At 41.3% G+C, this 27018-nt stretch overlaps 1 long non-coding RNA gene across 1 annotated transcript in view; it reads right to left on the bottom strand.

Moving 5' to 3' along the window:
- LOC139077335 (uncharacterized) overlaps positions 1 to 27018 on the bottom strand; it is a 180267-nt gene that overhangs the window by 75654 nt on the left and 77595 nt on the right. The window contains exon 2 of the long non-coding RNA XR_011529759.1: positions 20914 to 21002. This is a non-coding gene — a long non-coding RNA (uncharacterized lncRNA). The remainder of the gene's footprint in view (positions 1 to 20913; positions 21003 to 27018) is intronic.

Here is a 27018-nt window from a genome sequence, read left to right as displayed (position 1 = left end):
CAGCAAGACAGGAATGACTGAAACAGATAAGCTCTCCACCATCATGAAGTCTCCGGTTCAGTTTATAAAGGAGTAACGTCATACACACACTCAGTTATCGGCAAACATGAAGAGGGCAGGAGTGAAGCTGAGTGGATTAGGGGAGGAAAAGGAAGAATAGCAATTTAAACAGCACAGGCAATTCTCCCTCAAGGAGCAAGTGCCTGAGTAAACGGAGGATGTAAATGGAGATGAGTGTACATGTGGTCTTCTCCTCCGTTGCATCTCCCTTCCTCCCTACCTCCTTATTGTGGGTTTCCCAGAGTGAACATAGCTCATGTTTAGTATATATTTTTCTAATATGGCTCTTAGAGGCAAGTCGATTCCTTCATTTAGTGCTCAACAGAAGAAGCAGTGATCAGAGACAATCCAAGGGAGGGAAACACAATGTTGGACGCATTGGAAGATGAATTGTCAATGAACATCAGTTTCCAACACAGTGCCTCCCTTAGCAACTTTCATGTGCAATGTTGAACACAGCAGACATTTGTCTTAGGGGCCTCTGTCCCTGAACTTATCATTTGGAGGAGATGCTCCTTTCTGTAGAAGCTCCCTGAGGGCAGGCATTTCATCATTCCCTCCCTCAAGGACTAAGGGTACCTAGCTGTAGTTATTGCCGAATAATTTCCTGGGCTCACAACAGCTTGAAGACGGGAGGGGTCAGACCAAAAGCTAAGGCGAACCTGGACACTCCTGAAAACCTACAAGATGAGTTGGGATCACAGTGGTCTCCTGACACTGGAGCCTGAGTGGGTTGTTTTGCAAGAGGAGGGCAGGGGAGTTGTTGGGCATTAAGCCTTCGGCCAAGCTCCAAGGTTCCCCCCTTCTTCCCCCTCATTTCCACAAAGAGCTTCTTTCAGTAAGAGGAATTCTCACAATCTAACTTTGCTGGAATACTTTCTTCACTTGATGCGAGTCCAGAGCATTTTCCCCAAGGATCCCTGGTCATGTCAGAGGTGGCTCAGAGTTGGTGAAAAGAGATCTGGGTTTAGTGGTAAGATACTCATTTTATTACATGTTTTCCATTCAACTGGCCAGGATCTTATCTTCTCTTTAACTGCCTTTTGTTACAGCTTTGGCAAAGAAAGAGCAGAAAGTGTGAGCTGCATGCAGATTTGACACAAGCCTAGGATTCTGCATGCAGACTAAGCTCCTCCAAGATCTATTTTTGTGCGTGGGATATGTAGCACGTCATATGGCCATGACCATATCAGTCACGTGAGTTCACCCCCCTGAGCCAGGTGGTGCTGCTCTGGGGGTCTGAGCTAGGGAGGGGAAGACAACTGGGAGACACTTCAGAGCTGGACTCTCAGGAAACCCTCTAACCAGTACTATCTAATTTTAACAGTTTATTCATGAAAAACGAAGTTCCGGGGAGTTCTGCTACTTACAGAAATAAAAGTTGAAATGGATCTATTCTTGTATTGTACAAAATCTCTCAAATAGGATTCCAAAGACAAAACCCAGCATTGAACCAAAATCAAGACTTAAACATGAGCTCATCAAAACAGCATAGAAATCAATCAATCATCTATGCTACGTGTTTCAATAAATATGCCAACAATAGTAAAGTTTTAGGTGTGGTCTTCAAAGGCCAACATTTGTTATATTAAATTCCCTGTAGCACTTTTGAATGGAGTTGAATAACAAAATAAGGCAGTTTGTATATTTATGGGATTCTTTTCTTCAGAAACTTTTGGACTTAGTAAAATGTATCCCATATGTGTGATAACTAAACGGTATTTCCATGAGGCATATATTTTCTTTAACACCATCTTTCAGTTAATGAATGTTTCAAAGGACAGTTTTCCAAGTTTTCCTCCTGCTTCCCTCAGACAAGATGTTCTAAGGAAAAAAACTAGGAGGAAATACTTCATCACTATTTATTAACAAGTATCGCTTAGAAGGAAAGTGGGAAGTCCATTCATTTGCTTCCATCACCTCACATCCGAGTAAACCATTCCCAGGGCTTTTCGTTATCTGATGCTCAGTCTGGCTAGCCATAGATCAAGAGAGACCCTTTGCAAAATGGCAGACACAGAAGGATGTCAAAAAAAAACCAACAGAAATTCTTAAATGACACCACCTTCAGAAAGAATTCTTTTAAAGGAAACAAACCAAACAGTTCTCAACTATCTTTTTCTGTTTCCCAGCCCCACCTGTGAAAAAACTGTAAACTATGCTTAGATTCATTCAACAAATATTTACTGGGTATCTATGACATGCTGGACACATGTTGGGCCCCAAGGACGCAAGATGGTTCCGTACAGGAACTTCCAGTCCAGAGCAGAAGCCAGTAGACATGCTCTGGCCCAGGTTTTAGGGAAGCGAGTGTGAGGCAGGTCCCCTGGAGGAGCTAATATCTGAGTGTAAAGAGAAGTGGGAGGATGAGAAGGAGAGAGGAGGGCAAAGATGCCAGGTGGGGGGGTTAGCAGAGCAGAGAGGAGAGAAAATAGCAGGGGACGTTCCCCATCTGCCACTCCGAGTGAGAGGGGCATGACAAAGACCAGGTGAAGAGCCAGCAGGGCCAGACCACTAGGGCCTTGCAAGGCATGCACACGAACCTGGGTTTCACCCTGAAGGGATTAGGGGGCGCCACTGAAGGGCTGTAATCCTGCAGTGACAAAGTGACATCTGGGTTTTCATCAGGGTATCAACAAGGTCAGAGTTGTGCTTTTTCAAAATCACCTGAGCTATGGTTCAGAGACTGGATCAGAGGGAGCAAGGCCCAGAGGCTGGACGAGCCCTTAGCGAGCCTGCCTTGCTTAGAGTTCTTGGTGTGAAACCTCCTAGCCATCCTGCAATGCCCGCTTTCTCACTGTGTGGCACCACTTGTTTTCCAGGAAGCAAGTGGGTCATGTAATAAGATGTCCCCCAAAATGTCACAGTCCTCAGAGGAAGACCACAGGAGGTTCAGCTGACACCCTCCGACCCCCAACCACTGAGGCAGACCTTGATCACTCTGAAACGCTGGCGAGTCATTAGACATTGGGCAGCTGGCAACAGGTTGTTTTAAAATTTTTAGTTTCCAATTTCCGTATCTCTTACAAATATGAGATATTTATCTTTTAAATAAAACTGAGTACAAATAATGTTTGGAAAACTGTGAAAATTTGAGAGTACGCAATGAGATGCCCAGGTCTGCACCCCCCTCTACTTGGAGGGACCGCCAAGCCTGACACTCGTTGCCGCAAAGGCCTGTAAAAATAGTAATTAGTCATTGGTTTTCTTCTTGGCGTCTAGGACAGAGGATAGTGTGCCAATTAAGAATATTGTGGAAATATTCCAGAAACATGGGTTAGACACTTAAGAAGAAAAAAATTCTCTGAAGGTCTCAAACCTGTTCTTAATCCTAAAAGTATCAAGTTGAACACCAGCCACCATACATCAAACTGAGATAAGAGATCTGCGAAACCCTTCAGATGTGGAATTTTATTTTATTTTATTTTTAACTTCTAAAGGTTAGATGTGAGAATAACATGATGATAACCTCTTTATCTACCAAGACAGCACAATCCGGGCTAAGGATGAAACGATGCTTACACTGATTAAGAGAAACGAACCAGTCTGCACATTTGCCTTAAAAGTTCCCAGATAACCTGAGAAGTGACAAGAAACAGAGACCATAAATAAAGTTAAGTGCCCCAAAGCAGAGTACACCCACGCTGGCTTTGCTGTGTCCTGCAGAATAATTCTTTTTCATACTACGTAGCAAAGAAGCTCAATCTACTCTTTCTAGTTTTGTCTGGTTTACTGAAAACAAATTCCAGATAGGGTTCTCAGATGCTTTTCTCCTGCACATTTCTCTAAAGATTTAAAGCTTTGCAAAAACAGACTGTACCAGAGTACCTCATTTCTTTTAAAAGCCAGGGATAAATAAGAAGGAATGAACTGAGCCAACTGGAGGCCTTTGCAGCTTCCATGGGTCCTGGCACTGTATCTTTTGCTTAGAATGTTAAATATTTTTAAATGGATGTGTGATCTTAATGTCCATAAGAAATATTTTTCTATTTGATTTTGTAAAATGCAAACACCTATTTTACCTTCAATAAGCCTGGAATAAACCATCTTTGTAAATGGTAGTTGGGCTCTGGGGCATCCCAGCTCTCTGTGACCATCTCAGGTTGTCTGCTTGGGAGACTCACATGGATTCTCTGAGGGTGGTTCCTATAGGTCCTGAGACGTACCCTGAATGTCAGCTGATGAGCAGAAATGTTAATGGCATTCAGGAACTTTGACTTTTAAAATAATAACTTGGAACCAACCAACCAACCAACACGCTACTCTGTCGTTGAGAGCATCTGTTGTTCTGTGGTCTTCCAGAGTCCGAGGACCTGTCTTATATTGAATTTATTACAGTTTTCCTTTGGAAAACGACTTCTTCCTGAACCATCAATCGATGCATTTCAGTGGAGCCGACTCTAGCCCTGCCTCTGGAGGCAGCCACTGACTGAGGGCTGCCAACGAGAGGATCACATTCTCCTGGCACAGTAATCAGTTCAGGGACAGGTAATATTGCAGCCGGAGCCAGTGAGAGTCAACGGCTCTTGTTGAGAAACAGCCAGTTACTCATATTCCTACTGGACTCAAACTCAGACCAAAGTGAGGCTTAGGTGGCCATCTTTCCACCATGAGGTGAGAATATGTGAGAATGGAGCTCATGATCCGCTGATGGTATAGGTGACAGATGGACAGAGAGAAACTGGGTCCTGGGGACAACATTTGAGCCTGTGGATCAAGCAGCACATGATATGGCAAATCCCTGGACTTCTCAGTTATGCATGTCAGTAAATTCCTTTTTTGTGCTTAAGCCACTCTGAGACAGATTTTGTGTCATTTGCAACAAAAGAGGTCCTAATGGATACAGTTGTATACAGAAAGAGGAACTGATGATAACACAGCTTTGGGCAATACCACATTGGAAATGACTCGATTGTGTTGCCGAGTGAAGCTTATTCTCCGTTAATAAAATCTTAATGTGGCAGAGCCTCTTTTGGTGTCTGTAATGCTCCTGAATAAATGGAACTTCTAAAATTTTTAAAAGATAATAACTCTTAAGATAAGATGTTAACCCCACAAAGTGAGATAAAAATGGAAATTCAGGCCTAAGGAAACAAAATGAAGACAGTAACAATTCATTATGGAACTAATGGTACAGAATAGAAACTATTTAAAATCAAATTACTGTGGGGTTTCAAGTCCAATAATGGCAGAGCAGCTTGTATTGGACTAACTCTGGACAAAATATTAAAAAACAACTATCTACAGATGCTGGAGGGCAACCAAAATCAAGCAGACTTGGAAGAAATCCAACCATTGAAAGATGGAGGGTGCATTGGGTGAGATCTGTGTTTATATGACTCTTCCCTTAAGGGCACCCACAGTCCACAGAGTGCTGAGTGACTAAGGCTCAAGCAGAAATCCACAAACTTACTGGTTTAAGGTGTTAGAAGATGGAATTTCAGGCAACCCGAGCATCTGAAAATTGAGGCAGGAAATCACAGAAAACCTGAATAGAGAATCCCCAAATATGCATATATATTTCCCCAAATCTTTGGCTGATCCCTGAACCACACATGAAGAAGGACACTCCAAGGAGTCACAGAAAGAAATAGCTAGAAGCCTGAAAAAGCTGAGCAGAGATTTCAGCTGCTGGTCATAGGAGGGAAGACACAGTGTTGAGTTTGAATTCTGCCAAATTATAGGGTCTTGGAAAACATCTCAGGTTTTTCATGGAAATCCCAGAAGACTCAATCTTAGGAATAAAGACTATGTCCTAGAACTAAGGATTCACCCTTAGAAAAAGGGCAAAACCGTAACAGACCATGGTCAAAGAGCGTGAAAGCAAGCCCCCACCAGTTCAAGAGGATTACCTGGTAATTTAACTCCTTACTAAAATAAAAATCCACACTCTTCAGAGGAAGACAACAGAATCCAGGGTCTCTACAATGTATCACCCACAATGTTCAAGCTACAATAAAAACAAAATAAAACAAAACTAGATATGAAAAGAGACAGGGAAATGTGACCCATACTCAGGAGTCAAAGTAGTCATTGAAACTGATCCCAAAATGACACAAATGTTGGAATCAGTGGAGAAGGACTTTAAAGCACCTAGTTAAAAATATATTTCAAGAATTTAAAAAATATACAGTAATAGTAAAAAGATAAGGAGGGGCCGGCCCCGTGGCCGAGAGGTTAAGTTCGCTCACTCCACTTCGATGGCCCAGGGTTTCACTGATTCAGATCCTGGGCACGGACTTAGCACCACTCAACAGGCCATGTCGAGGTGGCATCCCACGTAGCAGAATGAGAGGGACCTGCAACTAGAATATACAACTACATACTGGGGGCTTTGGGGAGAAGAAAAAATAAAAAAGAAGAAGATTGGCAACAGATGTTAGCACAGGGCCAGTCTCTAAAAAACAAAAAGATAGGAATCTCAGCAGAGAAATGGAACCAAATGAACACCCTGGAATCAAAAATACAACATATTAAATGAAAACTTTATTGGATGTGCTTAACAGCAGATTACAGATGGCCAAAGGAAAGGTCAGTGATTTGAAGATAAATCTATAGAAATTAGCCAATCTGAATAACAGTGAAAAAAATGGAAAAGAATGAATCAGCACTGAGTGGCCTGTGGCACGATATCAAGCAGTTTAACACACATTTGTGATTCTAGTCTCCAAAGGGAAAAAGGAGAGTAGGGCAGAAAAAATATTTGGGGAGGTAAAGGCAAAAATCACCCCAATTTTGGTGTAAAACATTAACCCACAGTTCTGAGAAACTCAGCAAATCTGAAGGAGGGTAAATATAGAGAAAAAAATCAAACCTAAGTTTATCATATTAAGCTACTAAAATAAAAATAAAGAGAAAATCTGGAAAGCAGCCAGAGGGGTGAAAAACATATTACATTCAGAGGAACAATGATTTGAATTACTAGAAACAATGAAGGCCAGATGACAGTGAAATACCACTTTTATATTGCTGAAAGGAAAATAAAACATTCAATCCAGGATTCTATATCCAGTGGAACCATCCTTCAAAAATTAAGGCAAAATAAAGACATTTTCATATAATTAAAAACAGAAAATTTGTTTTCAGCAGATATGCTCTATAAGAAACACTAAAGGAAGTTTTTTCTTTTTTTTAAGATTTTATTTTTTTCCTTTTTCTCCCCAAAGCCCCCCGGTACGTAGTTGTGTATTCTTTGTTGTGGGTTCCTCTAGTTGTGGCATGTGGGACGCTGCCTCAGCGTGGTCTGACGAGCAGTGCCATGTCCGCGCCCAGGATTCGAACCGATGAAACACTGGGCCGCCTGCAGCGGAGCGCGCGAACTTAACCACTCGGCCACGGGGCCAGCACCCTAAAGGAAGTTTTTTAAGCTAAAGAGAAATGATAGTAGATGGAAACTTGGAACTACAAGATGGAATAAAGAGCTCCAGAAATGGCAAATATGCAGTAAAATATAAATTCATATCACTGTTCCAGAGATTTGAAATAATCCACCTCATACAAAGTTTTTAAAAAATTCACAAAGATATTAAAACAATGAAAAAAGCTAATAAATATGGAGGTCAGAAAAAAGCAATCTAACATAATAATAATTGGGACCCCATAATAGAGAATACAACTCAAAATCAAGATGCATTTAGATATATAGTATACGAGGATGTCCCAAAAGAAAGAAAGACTTAAATCCACTGACTGAAAGAGCATCCAGTATTCCAGGAAAATGTGAAAGAGAATGTTGAACATTAAGACATATTCTCGTTCAGTTATTAAACTTAAAGGATAAAGAAATAATTCTTTAAGCAAAAAAGCAGGTAAAAAAAAATACCTGTAAGTGGGAAGGCAAAATCAGGTTGGCCTCAGAATTCTTAGCAAAATTCAAAGCCAGAAGACATCGGCACAATGACAAATGCTCGAAGAAAAAAGTATGTCCCAAGAAAATTTTACCTACTTAAGACACCATTCAAAAATCAAAGCAACATGGAGGCAATCTCAAACGGGAAAAGCCATCAGGCATACAGTAATAATGAACAATTTTGAAGAAGCTGCTTGATAGTAAAATTCAACTGATTAGTAATAAATCAGAATAGTGACATCAGAAATGGAGAACCACATTAAAAGGACGGGTAGTGAACACTGAATTCATTCTTATGTTGAACCAACACTAAACCACCATGAGAATTATATAATAAATGTGACTGTTATACATCTGGATGACGTAAACATAGGAATTATCAAAAACTGGTGTCTAGCAGGAAGAGACAGGGGAAGAAGTATGATGATGCTAATATTCCTATCTCTTAGAGCAGGACGTCATGAACATTGTCTAAAATTGAGATAAGCAATTACACAAAGGAGATGCAATGAGTCCAGCCTCTTGACAATTTCAACCTGTCTATTTTACTCTAAGGTAAGTGTGGAGCTGCCCACAGCCACGTTTGCCACCAGGTGGAGAAAGCTGGGCTGAGCATGTACCAAACCAAAGAAAAGAGAGCAAGAGTTAAGGGGGAAGGGAGAGAGATGGAGACCAACAATCTCACTGCCATTCCTAGATGCAGCCACGTCCAGAATTAACGCACTTTTCTTGGACCTTCTACTTACATGAGCCAATAAATTCTTTTTTTCATAAGCTAAAAAGTTAATTTTTTAGTCTTGGAGAATTCTTGTAGAAAATAATCTTTCATAACATACAAAAAATTTTGTGGTCCACCAAAACCATCTATTTCAATTCAGATTTTCTTTTATTAAACTCAAAGTTACATTTAACTACTTGTCATTAAAAGAATGTGTACAGACTAATTCTATCTTGATAAACTGTTTCTACCCATCTATTTAATATGTCTATCAATACTTTTATATCTATACATGGAGGAAATGACCTTCACTTTATGTTAAGAATTTTTCCTTCTGGAGGATGGTATTTCACGTTTATTATTTTAACTTTCATCTTTGTACCTTTCTGTACTGAGGGTATCAGTTTTGGTTTAATATGAGCATGTATCAGGTTTATTAAATCAATAGCGTTTTAAAAGAGGGTAAGAGGAGAGAGAGCCTGGATGCATGTATGTAAACCTGTTAATTAGAGGTGATGGAAATAAAATGGTTGTTACTTTCTTCTTTTCCTTTGTTTTATAAATGCCCAAAAATGAAAAAAGAAACAACACAAGTAAATCAGTAAGAAGAACACAAGAAATAAACAAACAGCAGCATAAAGTCGGAATTCAGATATATTGCAGATGGAGGGGCTCCACCCCCAATCTTTAGAGCCCTGATCTAGTACCACCCCCCTCATGCCCTTTACATCCTCTTAGTAAAAGAGGGTTAATTATATTTTCTACAGATTTCCTATGAATGAAGCGGACTGTGAAGTGCTCACATCGTACTGGTGTGTGTGTGTGTATGTGTGTATGTGTGTGTGTGTGTGTGTGTGTGTGTGTGTGGTTTTTTGAAGGTGGTTGAAACCTGGTTGAAAGCTCTCCGACAGAGCCCTGATTGTCTGGGGGAGGCAGTGCTAGCAAAATTAGAAGAATGTGTAACATAAAAATTAGGTGAAAAGGGGGCTATTGTTCCTATAACTAATCTTTAAATTGAATCTTTTCTAGCAAAGGAGCGGATATAGCATCAGTTTCGGCTCTATTAAACAGGCTTGACATTTTTGTGAGGAGGCCAAAAAATACACAGGTTATAGCAATCCTAACCTGCAACCTGGTCACACCGAATATGCCCTCTACAGTCCCTAGAAACCAGCAGATGTCCTAGAATCCAGTTCTCCTACCGGGATAAAGAGAATGGCTAATAAGAGAGAATCGCACACACATACTTCGTACACCCAAAGCCAAGAACTATGCCAGCCGCCAACTTCAAAAACTCAGGAGTTGGACTACAGAATGTAGCCTTGCTAGAGAAGGAGAGAGAAAAGGGGCTGCAAGACATAGATATTTTAAACTTAAAACACTAGAGGGGAGTAGTTCCTATTTGGCATTTCTATAGCCTAGAAAAACAGCTTTTATCCCAATCGACCTTCTAGGTGGCCATTTTGTCTTGCCACATAGAGTTTATCTCCAAGGGTGCCTGGCTTCTGAAATGAAACATGAGTGGAGAATGTCAGTTGGGTTCAGAACAATGCCATGCCATATACAGGCCCAAAGGACTCCGGTGGCTGGCTCTGCAGATGTCAAGGTAAACCCGACATCCCTCTCCCAGATGACTTTGGATGAACTGAGGCTACAAACACCGCCACATCATCTAAGTCTCCTAGAGTTGGCTCAGCAAAACCAAGAGAGGGCTTGGCCTTTCTGGGGAGCATCCTTTGCCTGCCTTCCTGGGGAGTGTGGCTTATTTCTTCCAAGAGGGAGTCAGTTTCCCCGATAATGTGCCTATTTTAGAGGATTCCTTGTCCAGGAGAGTGGTCTGAGAACAAAACAAAGTACAGGTTAAGAAAGTGAAGAGCAGAGGCCACTGGGATGAAGCCTAGCAGAAATGAACTCATGAGAGCAATAAATAACAACAATGATGTGGACACCTTCAGAAACTAAGGCTTAAGAATCTGTTGGGCACTGTGCCAAATGCGTTTCATGTATTAACTTATTAATCCTCTTAGAAACCATAAGAGGTGGATACTGTAATTATCTTCATTTTGCAAATGAGGAAATTGAGGCTCGGAGGAATGAAGTGCATTTCCCAAGATGACAACACCAGTGAAGAGAGGACCAGAACCAGAACTCTTGTCCACCTGACTCTGGCTCCTGCTCAGGGAGGGCTATAGTCTGAATGTTTGTGTCTCCTAAATTCATATGTTGAAACCTAACCCTCACTGCAATGGCATTAGGAGGTGGGGCCTTTGCGAGGTGATTAGATCATGAGGGTGGAACCCTCATGAATGGGATTAATGCCCTTATAAAAGAGACCACTGAGAGCTCCCTCACCCCTTCTGTCATGTACGGACACAGCAAGAAGATGGTTGTTTAAGAACCATCTTAACAACCATCTTAAGAAGCTGGCTCTCACCAGACACTGAATCTGCCAACACCTTAACCTTGGAGCTTCAAGCCTCCAGAACTGTGAGAAATAAATACTTGTTGTTTATAAGCCACCCAGTCTATGGTATTTTTCTTATAGCAGCTCAAATAGGCAAAGACAGGGATCAGCCTTCCATTCTCACCCTCCTCCTGCCTGCCTTTCCTCCACCTCACCCCAAAACAAAAGCCCTTCACCTCAGGACAGACCTGCCACCAGTCCTTCATATACTTTGAGACAATGAAGGGAGACAAACCTTTTAGAAATCTTCTCACACGGTTAAAATGGATGTTTTGCTACTTCCACTGGGGGAACTTCAAGAATCAAGTCACTGAGGTGCTGTGGGCAGGCAAACTCTGCCTGTACATGATCTATATTTGCAAGAGCCGTTGATGATGGTGTGAGGACTATGCATTAACTTTAGTTCATCAATGAAGTCAAGGAATTGGTCCAACATTGCTTGCCGGAAGCAGCAACTCCACAGGAGCGACAGTCTGCCCTACATTAGCCCTGCTGCTGGCGCTGCCCTGGGGAGCGGGGGGAGGGAGTGCTGGGTGGCCCAGAACAGGGCAGTTCCCAGGCTGAGCTCTCTTCATCTGTAAGACTAGATGAGAACATTGAACCAAATGATCTCTAAGGGGTGTTTAAGCTCTAAGGGAAAGCAATAAAGATTCTGTCTTTAAAAACCTTAACATTTAATGTGGCATTTTGCATTCATCAGATTGGCAGAGATCAAAGTATAAAACACACTGGGCTGATGAAGGGATGACAAGACAAGTGAGTAAACTGGCTCAACCTCTTTGGATATCTATAAAAATAATAATAATGACAATGACAATCATAATAAATTGCAATGCATATACCCATTGACACTGGTAAACCACATCTAGGAGATTCTCCTTGATATAAATTTGCACGTGGAAGATAAATAACAGTGCTGTTTATTGTAACAGAAAGCCAGCAATGAAATACTTGCCCTTTGGTGAGGGCTGGTGCATTAAATTGTGCTACATCCAATTTTGGACACTATACAGTCATTAAAAAGAACGAGGTAGATGAAGGTGTGCTCTTAGAGACGACTCTCCAAAAGAAATCATTGGGAGAAAAAGTGGAGAACCATAGAGCGTGCTCCCATTGGCTTGGCTGGATGGTTTGAAGGCATGTGTGTGTGTACTTGAGCATGCATAGTACTCTGGAAGGATTCACTTAAAAAATAACTGTTAGCAGTGGTTGCCATGGAGAGGGGACTTGGGGACCCAGGATGAAAGGAAGGGTTATTTTTTTATTGCAGAGCCTTTGTACTCTGAATTTATTGCTTTATACGTGTAATGAATTTTTCATTAAAAAAACTAGTTCAAAAAATGTTTTCCAGTGTATCGGAAGCCATGATAAAAACATAAAAATGCAGCAGAGAAATTATGTCAACTATGTCATATAAAGTATTACATAGCCACATACACACATATACACAGTCATGGGTCACTTAACAACAGGGATACGTTTGGAGAAATGTGCCATTAGACGGTTTTGTCATTGTGCAAACATCATAGAGGGCACTTACACAAACCTAGATGGTACAGCGCAGTACACCCCTAGGCTCTACGGTACTAATCTTATGGGATCACTGTCATATATGTGGTCTGTCATTGACCCAACTGTCATTATGTGGCACAGGACTGTTATGTGTATGTGTGTATGTGTGTATATATCACACACATAGCATTTAGAGAATGTGTTAACCCAGTTGTTCAAAAATAGCAAGCTCATGAAATTCCAGTTACTAGTCCTCTCCCAATTTGGACACAGCCTCTCTCCTCTGTAACCACTGACCGTGCTTGAAGCCTCAGTCAGCCATCTTGCACAATGGACATCGCCGGAGGAAAGCTCTCGCTCCCTTGCTCTCCCACCCAATGCCAAAGCCTCTCTCTCGCATCCCCAAGAAGCGCAGTGAAGATGCTCAGTCTCCATCCCTGCCTGTGGCCAGAGGACATGGGCAGCAAGAGGCCTCACCGTGAGCCACATCGCCGGCAAATGGGCCAACGCTTGTTGGCCATGGCCTGAAACCTCCAACTACACATGGAACAATAAAACATCTCTGATTCACGTTTGTTGAATGTTCTCAAGCCCTGAGAGAAAAAGAGTCAAAAATAGCTAGGAGTTTTGAAACCCGTTAGGAAAAGGCACTCTTTGGCATACTTGTTTTTTCAGCGTTCAATGAACAAAAAGGTTCACTGTTTCGACCACCAAGAGAACAGCCAAGTTTTTAGAAATGCAGTCACACTTTTGGCTGACATAAGGAGATTTTCCAACTGGGCTTTCATACGCATACTTACGGGTGGTCTGTCCTACCTACCACAGGCTTTCCTGTGCCAACAACTTTGTTTGTAAATCTAAATGTAATAACAAAGCTTGTGTACTCATTGAAAGCTAGATGTTCAGGACTTTTTGTGAAAGGGGAAACACAAAGATGCCTCCATTGCGAAGAAAACCTTGATTCTTTCAAAGATGTAAAAGTCGCTTTAAACAGATCCCTTACATCTTTATGGAGAAGTGTAGCTGACTTGCAGTTCCTTCTGCAGAAACTCGAGATTGATTTATTTCCACTGGGCAGATTAAAATACACAATGTTTTCATGCGGATGATGGGACTTCATAAATTTGTCACTGCCTGGCCATGTGCAGCCTTTGATCCTTTCAGTTGGGCCTTGTTTTGAGCTGGGAGCATTTAGCTGCCTGGATGTGACATGTGTGTCTTTACATCCATCCCTTCAGCGTGTTGAATTTGGCCGTCCTCATCAGAAAGAAAGAGACGGGGCCAACTCTTGAGAAAGGGCCGCACTGCAAGGGTGAGCCATTTCCACTTTAAAGCGAAGCTGCTCAGAAGCCCATGGACCAAACCGCCCCCATGTGAGAGGTGACGGCGGTCTGGCTACTGCATCTGTCTGCCTCTTAATCACTAGGGCAGATCCTGCTGGTTGGCCTGGTAGGGGTATTATACCCTTCCTCCCATCCCAACCCCTCAGTGCTCCACTCAAAGAGGACCCCAGCCCCAAGGGAGAAATACTATTCAGTCGAACCCAGCCAAGTCACTGAAGTGCAACAAACAGCTACTGAGCTTTCCAAGGGCCAGGCATGGTGCTGGTACCAGAAATATAAGAGAATAAGACACACCAGCCCCTGCCTTCAAGACGCTCATCAGCTAGCAGGGAAGACAACCAACCTCACAACAAAGTGGTCAGTGCACGGACAGAGATATGCCCTGTGAACTGTGAGTGATTACCAACCAGGGACCTGTCACAGCCTTAGGGGGCTGTGGGTGCTGGAGGAGAGCAGGCCAATCATGGAGGGCTTCCTGAGGAGGTGACTCCTGAGCTGGCTCCTCTTGGAGGATGTGTAGGAGTGTGGCCAGGGCAAGATGATAGGGAGGGGTGTCCTGGGAAAAAGCGAGAGAACGAGCAAATGCACAGGTGTGCAGAACAGCACAGAAATGCAGAAGGTGTTTGTGTGGCTGGAATGTGAAGTACAAGTTCGGGGGCCATGAGGCAATGGGTACATTTGACAGCATGGACTGACCTCTTCATCCTCTTTTAAAATTAATAATGATGATGATATTTGGAGTTTTATTCCGTTTTATACATAAACAATCTGAGGGTCCACAAAGGTTATAACTTGCTCAAGGTTCTCCATCTAGAGCTTAGCAACCAAGTCCAGGTCTGTGGGATGCTAAAACCCTTCTGTTGACTGCTACATAAAATTTTTTTTTTAAGTGAAACATGATAGAGCTTCTTCGGTAATCACAAGATAATTGGGGAGACCAAGTCCTTGCTTTCTGGAAGTTGTGAAGGGCACAAGAATGATCATGGTGTCAAGAAGTGACCACTACTGCTGGCAGGAGTAGTACTCAGTGGAGGAGGCAGCAGAGGCCCCAGCAGATGGAGCTTTACCTAGCAAAGCCCAGGACAGGCGGTGGTGCAAGAAGTGTGCTGGTGCCCAGTAAAGGTGCAGGGGACAGCTAAGGTTCACCAAGAGACGGATGGGACCCACCTGCAGCGGCAACACAGTGGCTGGATGTAATGGGACCCATGAGCTCAGAGTCAAGGCAACAACAAACTCACTTATCAGAGCAATTGGGAAGAGGTACGAAGGACCGGGGCAGGAATGAGAGACGTGTGGCCTTCAGCAAGGTAAGGACACTGAACTTCACATTTAGTTAAAGTGCGCGATACAGAATCCAATAACAAATTAAATATTTTCAGTAAGAATCCAGAAAGTCACCTATTCAACAACAGTTTTATTGATCACCTACTATGTGCCAGGCACTTCGTTAGGTCCTGGCAATATAGATAAGAATAACACATCATCTCTTCTCCCTCCTAGAGCTCACATCATCATGGTGGGGATAAAGAAAGAAACATACGGATATACAATGTAATATCATTGTACCTTGGATGTTAAAATAAAGGTAAGTGTTAAGAAGAAAAATGTAGTAGGATAAGGCATTGAAAGTTGTGGAATGACACTGGCAGGCTATTTTAAGTAGGGTTGTCTAGGAAGAACTCTCTGAGGAAGTGACATTTGAACAGAGACCTGAATAAAATAAGGAATAAATGGTATGAAGATCAAATATTGAGTGCAAAGGTCCTGGGGTGAAATGAGCTTGGTCTGTTCAAGGAACAGCAAAAACATCACTATGGCTAGAGCAGAAGACACCATGCATATGGAGATAGGAAATAAGTCAGTGAGTTAGACAGAGTCCTGGAGGCCATGATAAAAATTTTAAATTTTATGCTGCATTTCATGCTCAGGAGGTTATTTGCATAAAAAAATTTTGAATACCAAGATTAAAAAGTGAAGGCCGGGGGGTCAGCCTGGTGGCGTAGTGGTTAAGTTTGCGTGCTCTGCTTTAGCAGCCCAGGGTTTGCAGGTTCAGATCCTGGGCACGGATCTACACATCACTCACCAAGCCATGCTGTGGCAGTGTCCCATATACAAAATAGAGGAAGATTGGCACAGATGTTAGCTCAGGGACAATCTTCCTCAAGCAAAAAAAAAAAAAAAAAGCAAGCAAAGGGACGAGTGGCTACACACATGCAAGCATGTGCACGTGCACACATACATTCACAAATAGGAAACTAACTTTCAACCTTGCTCATGAATACGCATGAAAAACAAATCCTAAGTAAAATATCAGCAAACACTACTAAACGAGTAACCTACTGTTATTAGGTTAAATTTATGCCAGAATTGCCGTGATGGTTTAGTATTACTACATTCATTAATACTTAGTCATATCAGTAGATCAAGTAAATAACACTATGTGATCATCTTCAAAAGATGCTGCATAGGCAATCAATAAAATATTATTCTCAATTTTGGGGGAAATAGCCTCTTAAAATAATTACAAAATGATATTGTTAAAAGAAAGATTGCCCATCTTAAACCAACAGCCACTATTTCCTTTAGTGATATAACACTGGAACCATTCCTATGAAAATTAAGAAAAAGGTACAGTTGCCCACTATAGCCCCTGTTAATCAACATGGCTTTGAAAGGTCTAGCCAAGGAAATAATGCAAGAAAAATAAATAAGCAGTAAACTATTAGAAAACAGGATGTAAAATCACTCCCTACAAAGACAATATAATTATATATCTAGAAAAATCAAAGGAATCAATTAATAGGAATGAAAGTTTGTTAAAGTGGCCAGATAGAAGATAAATATATGACAATTACAGCTTTTCTATAATACTAGAATTAATTAATTTAAAAGATAATAGACAAGCCAGTTCACAATAACAATACTTAAGAATAAGAAGAAGAAAAGTACATGAAATGATAAAATTTATGACTGACATAAAAGGAGGTCTGAGTAAATAAAGGCATTACGGTTCAAGAAAGAAAACCAAAGCACTATAAAGACGTCAGTTCGTTCTTTCCCAATAACTTATCTGCTGAATGTAATTTAAAAGATAACTTTAAGGATTTTCTAGAAGAATGGCTGAGAATTTTTTAGAGTTAAAAAATGATGCCTATATCATCCAATCAGAATTTAAAACAATATTTTACTGGAACAAGGACCAACAGAAAATTGAATAGAGACTCTAGAATGTGCGCACGCGTGCGCGCACGTGTGTGTGTGTGTGTGTGTGTGTGTATGCGGGCACATGTGTCTATCACAGCAAAATCAGCAATAAGCAGCATAACTTAATGGCTAAAGAACTGTTTATTATTCAACAAATAATATTGGAAAATTTGGTTGTCAACCTGAATTATTATTAAACACCAAACAGCTATAGATGAATTTAAGTTTTAAATGTGAAAAGAAAGAAGCAAGGAAGGAAGAAAGGAAGGAAGGGAAGGGAGGAAAGAAAGAAGAGTAAAATAAAACAAAACCAAAACAGAAATGTAGGTGAACAGCGGAGCTCTGAGAGGAGCACTTTCTAACCCAGAAATGATTCATGAGATCACAAATGAAACACTTAACAGGTTTGACTACCTAAAACTTGTATCATTTCAAAAATAGCATTTGAAAGAAAACAAAGGCAAATGACAACTCAGAAAGTATTTTCAATCAGCATTATAATTATTCTTAAAAAACCAAAAATATTTTTAAATCACTAAGGAAATTTAAAATTGTCCCTAAATTCAAAAATTGGCAAGTGATATGAATACACCACCACAAAAGGATGGTTGATGCTGGCTGTGGGCTGGAACACCTACAGGTGGACTCTCCAGCAGAGGTCTCAAGGTAGACAGACTTCTTGCTTGACAGCTAGATGCCAAGGTCTAGCAAGTGTCCCATGACAACCAGGTAGCCACTTCTGACTAAGCCCGGGAAGTCACATAGCTTGGCATTGTTTGGTTGCAAGTGAGTCGCTAAGGTCGGATCAGGCTCACAGGGGGAGATATGGATCCCACTTCCCCATTGGAGGAGTTAGAGAATTTCCAGATATGTTTTAAACCCACCACAGAGTGAGATATAACTTCTAACTATCACATAAACATTTCTTCTTTATTTGAGGAAGATTAACATTGAGCCACCAATCCGCCTCTTTTTGCTGAGGAAGACTGGCCCTGAGCTAACATCCATGCCCATCTTCCTCCACTTTATATGTGGGATGCCTGCCACAGCATGGCATGATATGCGGTGCGTAGGTCTGCACACCGGATCTGAATCAGCGAACCCCAGGCCACTGAAGCAGAATATAAGAACTTAACCGCTATGCCATGGGGCAGGCCCCGGCACATATAAACAATTTTTAATGGTAATATTCAGTGTTGCTAGAACTGTGATCAGTACATTTTTTTCTAAGGAAACAATTTGGCAATGCATTTCTAGAACTTTGAAAATGTCCGTGTCCTGTGTCTCAGTAATTCCTCTTTTAGTAATTGTATTAAAGATATAATAAAATTTGCAGTCAAATATTTATCTATTTGCCATGGCATCATTTATTCCTCTTAAAAAATGGGTAACAATCTAAATGTTGAGCAAGAAGATGATGGTTAAATGAATTGTGCTGAATCTGTATCCGAGATTATGATGCCATATTTATAAATCTTGTTTTTGATGAATATGTAATAGCACAGGAAAATGCCACAATGCTGTGGAAAAGGACTATATAAAATTAAATACAGTGTGTATTTATAAAGTTTATTTTCAAATGTATATCAAATATACATGCACAGAAAAAGACCGGAAGAATAAACACCCAAATGTTAACAGTGATTATTGCCCCGGTGGAAGAAAAAAGGATGATTTTTATTTTCATATCTATACTTCACATTTTCCAAATGTTCTATAATGCATATTGTTTTGCTTTCATATTTAAAAAAACAAGAAACATTACTTTCTAAAGTAAAGGGGAGAATGTTCGATCCAGAGCCATTCAAGGGTGGTGGGGAATTTCTCTCAGGTTTAGCAGCAGGTCATTTAGAAACGTTCGCCAAATCCATTTGAAAACCCTCCTCAAGGTAAGATTTTTCTAACCAATTTCACAAGCACCTGAAGCCGTTATTTTAGATCTTCTGAATAGATCAAATAAGGTTGCTCTAGCCACCATTCAATATTTTAAAACATGAATAAATAAGACAGAAGAAAACAAAACAATAAACTCTAAATCAGGGTGTGGAGGGATTCTCTAAGGAGTTGTATGGTCTTGGGGGCTGTGCAAGGACCAAGCAAAGGGCCACTTCTCGTGGAGATGAAAAGAAACGACTGCAGCCTTCAGAAACAGCCCTACGTTCAGTGGCGATGCAGCGTCCTATCTGCGGTGACAACCACAGCCCTTCCCCTTAGTCAAGGTCTTCCGTGACATGAGCTTCTCCACAGCCCCTTGGGTGCAGGGTAGCGGGGGACATGTTAATGCGCAGGAACCATTTTAACAGGGTGTGAACCCACTAAAGCTCACAAGCAGGCAGAAGAACAGACTCATGCGCCCAGTGGGCTGCTTTGAAGGGTCATAGTTTTACCCAGAATGGCAAAGGTGTGCTGCACATTTGTGCACTCCTCTCTTGGGACCTCAGCAGACAGCAATAATCAATCAGATCACTTCCCTGCCGAAGGCAGATTCTTCCTTCAAAATCCTTCTTTCAGCAGTGCTCTGATGGCCTAGAATTGGCCTGAGGGTAGGAACCAATCTGACAGCTTGCCCAGACACAGGACAGACTGGCTCCACCAAAAAAACTACCAATGGCTCCAACTAGTCCTACTGATGGATTGCAAAATCTTACCTAAGATGTCTTTAAATGGACTGCTGACACCACATTCACATTCTACTGAATCACATAGTTTCTTGCGGATCCAAGAAAATTAGCACAGTGCCCAACTCCTCTTGGGCACCTTCCCTCATTGCCAGCAAGGTCTATTTAGGCCCCACATCCATCACACCGTATCCTTCATGACCTCCACGCCACCCTCAGGCCCCTCAAGAGAAAGATTACGTATCCTCTTTCCCTTTCTCAATTCCATTTCTCCCAAGACTCTCTAGGATCTAGCACATTGTCAAGAACATGGTAGACACTCAAGAAATGTTAAAATAATCAATGCAATGATTGGAAAAATGGTAACACCTCCACTGATCTAAGAGATCAGACTGGATAAAGATTGGAGGTTATTCCACGGAGGCCTCTATTTTTTTTTCCCCAGGCTCTATCCAAATATATGGGTGTCGTGAGGTCTTTTCCTGGTGTGGGCTGCCTTGAACAAGCTTAGGGGCTCTCTGATACACAGGAAGTGTGGGGACCACTACATTCAGGGTTATCGGCTCTGATGCTGTTCTGCCTGGACCATCCACCCTGCAAACGCCCTACAGCCAAAATGAAGAGTCTTCACAGCTGGGCATGGGGGAGCCGTCTGCAAGCAGGAGAGGTTAAAATAAATAGCGACGGAGAGAGACCCATCTTGATGAGAAGCCTGCACAGCATCCAATGCCCTGGAATGCTCAGCCACTTCAAAAGGAGAGTAACTGCCAGATATCTGCAAAGGGGCAAAGGCCTCCAGGCCACTTGCTCAGTAAGTGCTGCACAGGAAGCAGTGGTCAGACTGCCCGGGACCCTGACGCCCGTGGGGCAGATGTTTTACCACAGTTGCTTCCCGGCTCCTCTGGTCAAAGGGCCTCCCAGACGGTTGCTAGTGGACCTCCAAACCAATTAGCATGGTCCGTGCCTCCTGTTTATTTTGAACTTTGCTTGCTTGTTGCTGTTGGAACAGGGGGAGACCTACTTATAATTACCAGGCTCTTTTCCACTCCATCCCCACCACAACTCCTGAACTGTCCTGTTTGGTGTTTTGAAGGCTGGATTTGTCCAGGTGCCACTGGACAGCCGGACGCTGCAATGTCACTCACCCGTGAGCCTCAGCTGCGCCATGAACATCATCTAGTCAACTGCAGGCTTCACTGGATCCTTTCACAGATCTGCATTTCCCAGTCACTTCCTATTAGAAACGAAATATGAATTTGTACTGGTTAGTTGACTTGACCGATTAAATCCAATTCCAATATAATGAGGTCTAAAGTGTTGTCCCACTCCATTACCTTCTCAGACATTTGAAAAATACTGTAGACACCCTTGACACCCTGTCCCTGTGTCTTGCTCTTTCATACAAACACTCACACATCTTAATTTTCATTCCCTTAGAACAGAGTTTCTCAACCTCGGCACTGTTAGCATTTTGGGCTGGATAATTCTTTGTGGTGGGGGATGTCATGTGCACTATAGGATGTTTAGCAGCATCCCAGGTCTCTATGGCACTAGATACCAGTGGCACCCTCCCCCCGACAGCGTGACAACCAAAATGTCTCCAGACATTGCCAAATATCCCCTGGGGAGCAAAATCACCCCCAAGTGTAAACCGCTGTTTCCTTCAACTAAAAGGGTCATATAGAACATCATTTCTTGTGGAGACAAGAGATACTAGAAGTTGAGTAAGAAAGTTCCTCTTTTACAATTTATTTCCTGGATTAAACAAATCAAGGAGTTTAAGTAGTTGGGAGAAAGTCCAAGAGTTCATCTGAACAAGAAGTGCTCTTTAGAAGGAGCCAGCCAGCCGTCCCTGGAGGCCAAGGGGATTTAATGCACAGTGTGGCAAGGCTCTGTGACCCCGTCACTGCATCTTTCTGTCTCGTCGGGGGAGGCCTTGCAGATGGGAAGGATGGCATGAAAGGCCCTGGCATCTCCCCACCGTCCCACCCTCTCCATCAATACTAGCTCTACCCTAGCCAGCCTACTCCATATGTCAGAATAGGAATAGAAACAGAGAGAAATTTCACCCAACTAAATATTTTTATCAGAAGAGGAATTCAAGGACAGCCATGGTTGGGGGCTTGCTGCCGTGTGTCCCCTCTCCTGGGCTCTGTGAGCCCCCTTCAAACCTCACTCTCAGGCCACTTAGCACCCTGCACTGGGATCTTGGGTCTGTTGTTTATGTCTCTCCCAAGACCATGACCTTCTTGAGGGCAGGGGCTGCACCTAATTCAGATCACTCCTTGATCTTAGCACAGAGCCTGGCCCACATTATTATCGTAATAGTATAGCTGACATACACTGGATGCTTACCTGTGCCAGGAACTAAACACTAAATACTCATATACATCATCTCATTCAAATCCTGGGAGGTAGGTATCAAATTACCTTCATTTTACAGAAGTGGTGGTGGAGATTTAGGGGGATAAATGACTTGTTCAAAGTCTCCCAGGAGAGTGGACATCAGCATCATGGCGGAGTGAGTTGTTCCCTTTGTTTCTCCCCCTTAAGTTACAACTAAACAGACATCCATTGACAGGCAGAGGATTCCCTAACAACACAACAGGATGCCTGAGAGATCCACGCAGCTATACATCTGAAGTGGGCAGACTGGACCCCTAGGAAGCAGTGAAACTAGGAGAGGGTTGCCCCCCACCCCCACTGGCAGCCGCAATGCAGGTCATGGATCCTCACACAGTGGCCAGTGTGACTGAATGGAGGCAGAGGCAACTCAACCCACACACGAATGCTTATAGAGCAGCTGTAACTTGGCTCATGGGAGCACCCACCATGTGAACACTCCCCACTGAGTAGCAGTGGCTCAGCCTCTGTGAAGGTGCCCCACTTGAGTGGCTGCAGCCCAGCCTGCATGAATGCAGAGTGGCCGACTGGCATAACTATGAGCAGATTGGGCAGAAACAGAAACAAAAGCCCCTGTCCCCTACCAACAGTGGCAAGTGGAATCTGCAACCACAGCAGAATTGGTGACCCAGGCCCCAGCGGTGGCAACCCTGACACCAGCTCCACCAGCAACGGGGATTGTATACAAGTCCCCGGGTACCCCAGCTCCTACCAGTGACAGTCACACCCGTGAACCCAGCAACACTGGCAGTGGTGTAACCAGCACCCAAGACAATTCAGGAGCACCAGCACAGGTGATACATGAGACAGCAGCAACCGAGCCCATGTAAAGCCAGTGGAAGAACACAAGACCCATGTGACCAGAACCAAAGTAATCAAAGCTGTACCAAAATAAGAAAAGGTGATTACTACCATAAATGCACCAGCAGAGGATCAGTGCATCAAACACCATGAAGAACTACAATAACACTGCAGAACAGAAGGAAAGTGACAACTCTCCAGAAACCAAACCTGAAGTCACAGAACACTACAATCTAACTGACAGAGAATTCAAAATGACTATTATAAAGAAGCTCAATGAATTATAAGAAAACTCAGAAAGACAATTCAATGAGCTCAGGAATAAAATTAATGAACAGAAGGAATACTTCACCGAAGATACTGAAGCTCTAATAAAAAACCAAAAAGAAATTCTGGATAGGAAGAACACAATTAACAAGATAAAAAATAATGTAGAAAGCATAAAAAATTGAGTAGACTTTATCGAAGAGAGAATTAGCGACTTCAAAGATAGAAACCTAGAAATGCTTCAGGTGCAGGAGGAGAGAGAACTGAGATTTTTTAAAAATGAAGAAATTCTTCCAGAAATATCTGACTCAATTAGGAAAAGTAACATAAGGATTATAGGTATCCCAGAGGGAGAAGTGAGGGAGAAAGGAGCAGAGAGCTTGTTCAAAGAAATAACAGCTGAGAACTTCCTAAGAACTTCCTAAACCTGGGGAAAGGACTGGATATGCAAGTACATGCAGACAATAGAAGTCCTAAAGACATAACACAAAATGACCTTCTCCAAGGCATGTAATATTAAAATTGCCAAAAGTTAATGACAAAGAAAAAATATTAAGGGCAGCAAGAGAGAAGAAAATAACCTACAAAAGAACCCCCAGCAGGCTTTCAGCAGATTTCAGAAGCTTATAGGCTAGGAGAGACTGGAATGATATGTTCAAAATACTGAAAGACAAAAACTACCAACCAAGAATACTCTATCCAGCAAAATTATCCTTCAGATATGATGGAGAAATAAGAGTTTTCCCAGATAAACAAAAGCTGAGGGAGTTCATCACCACCAGACCTGCCTTACAAGAAATGCTGAAGGGAGCCCTCCTACCTGAAACAAAAAGGCAAAAGTTTACAAAACTTTGAGCAAAGAGATAAATAGACAGACAAAATCAGAAAATTGCAGCTCTCTATCAGGATAGATTAGCAAACACTTAATTATAACATAAAACATAAAGGGAAAGAAAGCATCAAAAATAACTATAAATACTTCAATTTAGTCACAAACTCACAACACAAAAAATAATAATTTGTGACAAAAAAATGTAGACAGGGAAGAGGAGAGAGATGGAACCTGCTTAGGCTAATGGAGATAGGAGGCTATTAGAAAATGGATTATCTCATCTATGAGATCTTGTATACAAACCTCATGGTAACCACAATACAAAAAATCAGAGCAGAGCCATAAATCATAAATAAAGGGAAAATTGAGAAAACCGTCATAGAAAACCACAAACTGAAATGGCAGTCAGAAATAAACAGAAAAGAAATAATGGAAATATAGAACAACTGGAAAACAAGAGATAAAATGGCAGTATTAAGCCCTCATAAATCAATCACCACTCTAAATATAAACGGATTGAATTCACCAATCAAAAGACACAGAGTGGCTGGATAGATTAAAAAACAAGACCCAACAACATGCTGTCTCCATGAAACACATCTCAGCTCTAAAGACAAAAACAGGCTCAGAGGGAAGGGATGGAAGATGACACTCCAAGCAAACGGCAAGCAAAAGAAAGCAAGTGTAGCCATACTTATTAGACAAAGCAGACTTCAAGAGAAAAAAGATAAGGAGAGACAAAGATGGACATTATATAATGATATAAGGGATATTCCACCAAGAAGAGATAACAATTATTAATATATATGCACTTAACACAGGAGCACCAAAGTATATAAAGCAACTATTAACGACCTAAAGGGAGAAATTAACAGCAAAACAATAATAGTAAGGGATTTCAACACCTCACTTACATCAACCGATAGATCATCCAGACAGAAAGCCAACAAGGAAACAGTGGCCTTAAATGAAACACTAGACCAGACGGACTTAATGAATAAATATAGAACATTCCATCCAAAAACAGCAAAATACACATTCTTCTCATGTGCACATGGAACATTCTCAAAGATAGACCATATGTTGGGAAACAAGGTAAGCCTCACTAAATTTAGAAGGTTGAATGACATCAAGAATCTTTTCCAATCACAATGCTATGAAACTAGAAATTACATGAGAAAAGCTTGGAAAGTCACAAATATCTACAGACTAAACAACATGCTACTGAAAAACCATTGGATCAATGAAGAAATGAAAGGAGAAATCAAAAAATACCTGGAGACAAATGAAAATGAAAACACAACATACCAACTCTTATGGGATACAGCAAAAGTGGTACTAAGAGACAAATCTATAGCAATACAGGCCGACTTCAACAAACAAACAAAAAATCTCAACTAAGTAATCTTAAACTACATCTAAAATAATTAGAAAAAGAAAGACAAACAAAGCCCAAAGTCAGCTGAAAAAGGGAAATAATAAAAATCAGAGCAGAAATAAATGAAATACAGACTAAGAAAACAATAGAAAAGATCAATGAAACTAAGAGGTGGTTCTGAGAAGATAAAGAAAATTGACAAACCCTTAGCAAGACTCACTAAGAAAAAAAGAAGACTGAAATAAATAAAATTAGAAATGAAATAAGAGCAATTACAATGGATACCACAGAAATACAAAGGATTATAAGAGAATACTATGAAAAACTATATGCCAACAAATTGGATAACCTAGAAGAAATGGACAAATTCTTAGAATCATAAAACCTCAGAAAATTGAATCAAGAAGAAACAGATAATTTGAATAGACCAATTACAAGTAAACAGATTTAAACAGTAACCAAAAACCTCCCAAAGAACAAAAGACCAGATGGCTTCTCTGTTGAATTCAACCAAACGTTAAAGGAAGATTTAATACCTACCCTTCTCAAACTATTCTGAAATATTGAGGAAGATGGGATGCTTCCTAATTTATTCTACAAGGCCAACATTACCCTGATACCAAAACCAGACAGCGACAATGCAAAAAGGGAAAATTACAGGCCAATATTGCTGATGAACATAGATGCAAAAATCCTCAACAAAATATTAGCAGATCAAATACAGCCATACATTAAAAGGATAATACACTATGATCAAGTGGAATTTATTCCAGGGATGCAGGGATGGTTTGACATCCACAAATCAATCAATGCGATACAGCACATTAACAAAATGAGGAATAAAAATCACACAATCATCTCAACAGATGCAGAGAAAGCATTTGACAAGATCCAACATTCATTTATGATAAAAACTCTCAATAAAACAGGTATAGGAGGAAAGAACCTCAACATAATAAAGGCCATATATGATAAACCCACAGCCAACACAATACTTAAAGGTAAAAAACAGAAAGCCATCCCTCTGAGAACAGGAACAAGACAAGGGTGCCCACTCTTGCCACTCCTACTCCACATAGGACTGGAGGTTTTGGCCAGAGCCATTGGGCAATAAAAAGAAATAAAAGGTTTCCAAATTGGAAAGGAAGAAGTAAAACTCACACTGTTTGCAGATGACACAATTCTATACATAGAAAATCCTAAAGAATCCACCAGAAAACTAACAGAAATAATCAATAACTACAGCAAAATTTCAGCATACAAAATCAACTTACAAATATCAGTTGCATTTCTATACACTAATAATGAACTAGCAGAAAGAGAAGTCAAGAATACAATCCCATTTATAATCGCAACAAAAGTAATAAAACATCTAGGAATAAACTTAACCAAGGAAGGGAAAGACCTATATACTGAAAACTATAAGACATTATTGAAATAAATTGAAAAAAACATAAAGAAATGGGAGGGTATTCCATGCTCATGGATTTTAACTATGTTAAAATGAACATAGTTAAATGTCCATATTACCTAAAGCAATCTACAGATTCAATGCAATCCTAATCAGAA

This window comes from Equus przewalskii, chromosome 1, assembly GCF_037783145.1.
Source record: "Equus przewalskii isolate Varuska chromosome 1, EquPr2, whole genome shotgun sequence".
In the NCBI taxonomy this organism is placed as follows: Eukaryota; Metazoa; Chordata; class Mammalia; order Perissodactyla; family Equidae; genus Equus; species Equus przewalskii.
The sequence above is the reverse complement of the archived record's forward strand: the minus strand, read 5'-3'. Positions and strand labels throughout refer to the sequence as shown.